Source organism: Hyaena hyaena, unplaced genomic scaffold (genome assembly GCF_003009895.1).
Source record: "Hyaena hyaena isolate Hyena2069 unplaced genomic scaffold, ASM300989v1 scaffold_371, whole genome shotgun sequence".
Lineage (NCBI taxonomy): Eukaryota > Metazoa > Chordata > Mammalia > Carnivora > Hyaenidae > Hyaena > Hyaena hyaena.
Window position 1 is genome coordinate 1,515,458 of NW_024081003.1, and position 6,326 is coordinate 1,521,783.

The following is a 6,326-nucleotide window of genomic DNA, read 5'->3' on the forward strand; positions in this document are numbered from 1 at the left end:
ACTCAAGCTCACCAGACCCTGCTTTGTGATCCTTGGCTCATCCTATGAGAATATGCATTTAAAAAACAAACTGTGAAGCTTTCATTTTTGTATATGTGACCTTAATACTCATTACAGTCATCCCTTATTTCTCCCTTCCCCAAGTTCGTGGAAACCACAAATCTACTTCCTGTCACTATGGTTATCCCTTTTCTGGACATTTTATAGTATTGGGATCATAGATGCCTTTTATTATCTGGCTTCTTTCAGTTAGCAAAATATTTTCAAGGTTCGCCCATGTCATAGCATGTCTAAGTATTTTATGCCTTTTAATGGCTTAATAATAGTCAATATATGGATATACCATATTTATTTATCTATTCATCAGTTCATTGACATTTGTGTTGTTTCAACTTTTTTACTATTAGGAGTAATGCTGCAATGAACATTTGCATCCATTTTTCTATATGGACAGATGTTTTTGATTCTCTTGGATATATACCTAGAAATGAAATTGCTAGGTGATATAGTAACTCTATGTTTAACATTTTGAGAAACTTACAACCTGTTTTCCAAAGTGGCTGCCAATTTTACAATCCAACCAACAATGTACAGAAGTTCAAATTTCTCCACTCCCTCGACAACCCTTGATAATGTCTGTTTTTTTGTTTATTTCTTTCTTAGTAGTGTAAAATACTATGTCACAATTTTGGTTTGCAATTCCCTAATGACTAATGATAGTAAGCATCTTTTCACGTCCTATTAGACATTTGTTTATGTTCTTTAGAGGTATATCTGTTCAAATCCTTTGCTCATATTATTCTCAGCCTGACCCCATCTTTCTCATTTTAGATTCCAGCGCTACACAGAGCTGCCACCCCATTTTCCCACAACAGCTAAGCCCCCGAAAGGTGAAGGGTAAACCACAGTTAGAAAGGCTGAGAAAAGGGGCCCCTGGGTGGCTCAGCCAGCTAAGCGTCTGACTTTGGCTCAGGTCATGATCTCACGATTAGTGGGTTCGAGCCCTGCGTCGGGCTTTGTGCTGACAGGCAGCTCAGAGCCTGGAGCCTGCTTCAGATTCTGTGTTTCTCTCTCTCTCTGACCCTCCCCTGCTCATGCTGTCTTTCTCTCTCTCTCAGAAATAAATAAAACATTTAAAAAATATTTTTATAATAAAAAAAAGGCTGAGAAAAGCCAAGGTTGTACAACTCTCAAATAAGGAGACTGTAAGAAGGGCTCAGTGAGGTGAGCAATATTCCACTGACATAGCCAAATGCATAAATCACTGGCTTCTAGGTCTCAATCACTGTCCAAGGTTGTGGCCAGTGATGCTGTGGGCAGGCTTGGATTTCTACAGGGTCATGGGGCATCATCCACCATGTGATGGGCTCTACCAGGTTGAAGAGGCAGAGGGCCCATCTGGTTCAGGGTCTTGATGCCCTCACCAGGGCTTGGACTTCAGCAGCTTTGGCCTTGTTCTCCAGCTTATCTAGGAAATGCTCCTGGGACACAGAGTAGAAGGGATAACCACAAATTGCTAACACCAGGGCCCCAGTGCCCACGCCAGTCATGATGTTCCAGTCTTCTGCCTCTGGGCAAGCTGCACTTGCTACATGAATTGCAGCTGCTCAGGAATCAGCTTCTCCTGAGTCACATTGATATGCTGAACCAGACAGGCCTTCCTACTCTGTGTTTCCAGAGGGTCACCAGCTCGCAGGACTGCCATGTTGCTCCTCTGCCCTTCTTCCTCTGCTCATTTATTAAAATTGAGTAATCCCTTTTTATTGCTGAGTAGTAAGAGTTCTTTGCATATTCTAAATACATTCAATTATCAGATATGTGATTTGCAAATTATTTTCTCTCTTGTGAGATAACTTGCATTTTTTTGATGGTGTCCTTTAAGGCATGAAAGTTTTTAATTTAATTTTATTTTTTTAAAATTTTTTTTAATGTTTTATTTATTTCTAGGAGAGAGAGAGAGACAGTGTGAGCAGGGGAGGGTCAGAGAGAGAGGGAGTCATAGACTCTGAAACAGGCTCCAGGCTCTGGGCTGGCAGTTAGCACAGAGCCCGATGCGGGTCTCAAACCCACGAACCGCGAGATCACGACCTAAGCGAAAGTCGGACGCTTAACCGGCTAAGCCACCCAGGAGCCCCGAAAGTTTTTAATTTTAATGAATTTCAGCTGTTCTATTTTTTATGTCATTTCTGCTTTTGTTGTCGTGTGTAAGAAACCAATGCCTAATCCAAATGCATGAAGATGTTCTTTTCAAGGAGTGTTATAGCTTTAGCCCTTATATTTAGGTCTGTGACCCATTTTGAGTTAATTTTTCTATGTGGTGTGAAGTCAGGGTCCAGTTTCATTCTTTTACATGTAGTCTTAGCACCATTTGTAGAAAAGACAGTTCTTTCCATATTGAATTGTCTTGGCATCCTTGTTAAAAACCAGCTAAATATAAATGGAAGTGTTTATTTCTGGATTCATAAATCTGTTCTGTTAAGCTATAGGTCTATTTTTATGGCAGTATCATATTGTCTTGATTAATACAATTTAGCAGTCAGTTTTGAAATTGGGAAATGTAACTCCTCTAAATTTGTTTTTCTTTCAAAGATTGCTTTGGTATTCTGGATCCCTTGTGTTTCCGTATTAATTTTTATTGTTACCTGGACAATTTCTATGGAAGAGACAGCTGGGATTATGCTAGGCATCACCCTGAATATGTAGATCAATTTGGGGAATATTGCCCAATATTATTTTCTAATAGATTGATGTCTTTCCATTTACATAAATCTTCTTTAAGTTCTTTCAATAATGCCTTATATGTTTACTGTATAAGTCTTGTTCTTCTTTTGTTAAGTTTATTCCTAACTATTTATTCTTTTTGATGCTATTGTAAATGGAGTTATTTTATTAGTTTCATTTTTGGATTGTTCATTACTAGTGTATAGAAATACAATTGATTTTTTTAAATGTTTATTTATTTTTGAGAGAAAAAGATAGAGAGAGACAAAGAGATGACACAGGGGAGGGGCAGAGAGAGAGATGGAGACAGAGACTCCCAAGCAGGCTTCATGCTGTTGGCACAGACCCCAGTGTGAGGCTCGAACCCATGAAACATGAGATTATGACTTGAGCTGAAACCAAGAGTGGGATGCTTAACCAACTGAGCCACCTAGGAGCCCCACAATTGATTTTTATATATTGATGTAGAATTCTGCAAATGAAGTGAACTTATTAGTTCTGATAACTTATTAGTGGACACCTCAGCTCAGACTTTTCTATATGAAAGCCTGTCATCTGTGAATAGACATGTTTTTATTTCTTTCTTTCCAATCCAGATGCATTTTATTGCTTGTTCTTGCCTAATTGCTCTGGCTAGAAGCTCTGGTATGATGTTTCTGAGTCAGTGCGAGTGAACCTGTGAGTTGGCTGGGAGGCTTTCCTTTAGGACTTAGTTTAGTTGTGTTTGTTTGGACTCGGTTATTGGGTATCTCTTAGCACTGTAGAGAGGCTCCAGAATGCAAGTGGAATTTAGGCCTACTCCACATGCTTCCACATTCTCCTTGAAATTGCAGCTAAATGATTGGTGAATCACAAGTATGCAAGACACCAAGGCAATACCATGAAAACACCTTTAAAGCCTCCCTCATAGCATTAGGACAGGAAGTACATTCTGCTTATGGAAAGAGGACATTGTAAAGGTAAGTGGAAAAAGGGGTGAATGTATATTTTTATTAGAGGTGAATGAATAACTGGAATAGGCTCAATTTTAAAAATCTGTGCATAAAGATGGGGTCAAGGACAGGTTAAAGGAAACTTATTAGATCCACAGAACTCTATTTTTCTGCTATGTATTTTGCATGGGAAGTTTTTTTCAGATCTGCTGTTTAATCAAATTCATTCATTCATTCATTCATTCATTCAACAAATATTTACTGTTTCTATCAGGTGGCTCCTTTCACAGCTCTCTCCTCACAAGTTCTGGGAATAACTTCCCTGTCCCTTCACATACAGGGGTGATAGGTTCCTGCACAAGTTTTCTGCACTACCTGACACTCTGCCCACATCTCTGTAGTGTTTTCATTAAACTCTCCTCAAATTATCCCTATTTGAGACTGTTTTTTGCCAGAACCGTGACTGATACATTTGTTAATAGTTTCCAATTAATACTGCCAATGTAGTTACTAAAAATAAGACTCCTCCTGGGAGGAGGCAAGATGGCGGAGGTGTAGGGTGCTCTGTACATTTCACTCGCCCCATCTCTCAAACAGAGAAGACCTGAAGTCATAGGAACCTTTACAGAATCCAGGAGTTTGGGAGGAAAAGGAGACAGAGTCCACTGAGAAAATAACCTTATGGCATGAGTGTGAACTGGAGAAGATAATAAACCGGCTGGGACCCGGAGACACAAAGGGAGGGGAGGGAGTCCCCTTTGTGGGGAGCCATAGTGAGTCAAGAGGAAAAGAAAGAGCAGGTGAAACTGCTCAAGGAACTGTCCCTGTCCCTGGAGAAGAGAAAAACCTCGACTCAGGACACAGAGTCAACTGGTATCCAGCTGTGCAGCTGACTTTGAGCTGGACACCCCAGTCCCAGGCACCACCAGGAGAAACTACTCCTCTGCTCTCCAGCTCGATCCAGAGGGAAAGTGGCACACCTGAAGCCACTCTGCCACTCTTGCGGCTCGGCTTGATCACCAGTGGGAAGGTGGCTGCCTTGAAACTGCTCAGAGGGATTCAGCCTTTGGGTTTATATTTAGGGTGGTATTAATGGGGCACACAGACTAAGATCTGGAAACAAGGTGTGGCTTGGGACATAGAGCACAGCCCAATTTGGATGCACCCACAGCACAGGGAGATCAGACCCAAAAGAGTGAGTTGCAACACTTGGTTTGAGAAGAGACTGGGACACCACTATTTTCTCCACAACCACCAAGGTGGGACCTCAGAGAGCTGCCCCAGTAAGCAGTAGAGGCTAAGACCTGCCTACACCAAACCATACCCATCCCCACTAGAGAGCTGCTTTTCTTTTCTTTTCTTTTCTTTTCTTTTCTTTTCTTTTCTTTTCTTTTCTTTCTTTTTTTTTTTTTACCAGAGCCTGGGGCAAGACCAACATGGATGCACTGCCTTGATTAATTTTAGATGAATTCTTTCAATTCAGATATATTTTCCTTGTCTCATTCATATCCACCCCACCCCACCCCTCTTGCTGGACTGGGCACTCTGGTCATTGGTTTGCTTAAACAGTCACATTTAATCCATTCTCTAGATGTATATTCTACACCTCCACCTCTACCTTTCTCTCTCTCTCTCATCAGACTATATAGTTTCTGTGAATAACATTATCTTCGTTTCTTTCTCCACACCTCTTACCATATTCTCCTCTTTCTCTCTCTAAATTAAGCCTTTTAGTCTCTCTGCCTGGTCATTGTCTGATTTAACTTCCTTCCTGCCCTTTCATTTCTCTCTTTGCATATGCTCCTCCATCAACACTGCATACACCCTGCTTTTTAATTGTAGCAGGGAATTCTAGTTTTAGGCTTTTAAACTGTCCTTTCTCTTTTGTTTTTTTATTTTTATTTTTAATTTTTATTATTTGTTTTTCTTACTTTCTCTTTTTCCTTTTTTTTTCTTTTTCCCTTTCAGTTTGTGTGTTTGTTGGATTTGTCTGTGTGTTTGTGTGCCTTTGTTCCCAGTGTGCTTGTCTCTCTGTTTTCTTTTCCAAGGCTACCTCAACAAACAAGCCAAAGTACACATGGTGGAGAGTCCCAAATACCACTATGAGTAGGGAAATAAAATAACCAAAGTCTCAACAAGAGAGACCAAGAGACACCATTCAAAGAACAGTTCCTGAATGGACAGGCCCTGGATAGTCAAAGAGCCTTTTTAAATACAGCAGTACTCACAGGTACAGAGTGCATAATAAGCTTTTAAAACTAACGAGAGACAGAAAGCCAGCTAAAATGATGAAATGGAAGAACTCTCCTCCAAAGAAATTCCAGGAAGAAATGACAGCTGAAGAACTGCTCAAAACAGATATAAACAACATACCTGAACAAGAATTTAAAATAATAGTCATAAAATTAATCGCTGGGCTTGAAACAGGCATGGAAGACATCAGAGAAACTATTGCTACAAAGACTATGGAGATTAAAAATAGTTGTGATGAATTTAAAAATGCTATAAATGAGGTGCATAATAAAATGGAGGCGTCCAATGCACTGATGGAAGAGGCAACAGGAGAACAGGTGAATTAGAAGACACAATTATAGAAAAAGAGGAAGCCAAGACAAAAAGAGATAAACTGATCCAGGAACATGAAAGGAGAGTTCAAGAGCTGAGCGGTACAAT

The 6,326-nt window shown here is 40.2% G+C and overlaps 1 pseudogene; it reads right to left on the reverse strand.

Moving 5' to 3' along the window:
- Positions 1-1,403: 1,403 nt before the first annotated feature.
- On the reverse strand, positions 1,404-1,705 carry LOC120244126 (annotated as a pseudogene).
- Between the last annotated feature and the right edge of the window lie 4,621 nt (positions 1,706-6,326).